Raw genomic sequence first — 759 nt, forward strand, 5'->3', positions numbered from 1 at the left:
GCAGCATAGACCAGGTACTACAATGCAAAACCCCTTGGGAGGGGGAGGAAATGTGGCTATCTTTGAGCATGTTGTGCCCAGTGGCCACTTTTCTGCTGACTGGAGCCTGGCAGCTGATCACTATGCTGCAAACTGATAGAAATTTGTGGCAGAAAGCAGAGTTGTTGGAAGCAAGGATGATTATCCTGGAGGATGATGTGCAGTGATTGGCCACTCCTGCTTCTCACAAACCCAGTGGTGAGGTGGGGGAAACCATGCGTCTGTAGGCATGACCTGTTGTGCATGAGAAATTGAGACAGTAAAGCAGCAAAAACAGGGAGAGTCCCTGGCTGCTACATCTGTGGGACCTAGGGGTGGATGGTGTAACGTGCTTTAGAGATGATATAGTAAATGCATGTCACATTTGTCTGAAGGCAAATGGCTTGAAGGGTGCCACTTAAACCCAATGGCTTGAAGGGTGCCATATAAACCTGAGAAAAGAATGAGAAAAGAGTGCCACATGTAGATGGGCAGATGACCCAAGGATGGGTACCACTGCAGAATTTCAAGTATGTTTTCACCTGGTGAAAAGGTGGAAAAGTTAGTCTCCATTACTATGCCTGTATGGGTGGCAGCAGTTACAGGAGAGATGCAGATATGCAAAGGGGCAGGGCTGCCATTCCTTGATGGACTGGGCAAATGCAGCTGTTTGAACTGTATGGGTGAACGCTTCTGAATTGCCTGAGACTGAGTGAGTTGCTGGTGTAAGCCAAGCTGATT

The sequence above is a fragment of the Galeopterus variegatus genome, unplaced genomic scaffold, assembly GCF_000696425.1.
Source record: "Galeopterus variegatus unplaced genomic scaffold, G_variegatus-3.0.2 Scaffold36240, whole genome shotgun sequence".
In the NCBI taxonomy this organism is placed as follows: Eukaryota; Metazoa; Chordata; class Mammalia; order Dermoptera; family Cynocephalidae; genus Galeopterus; species Galeopterus variegatus.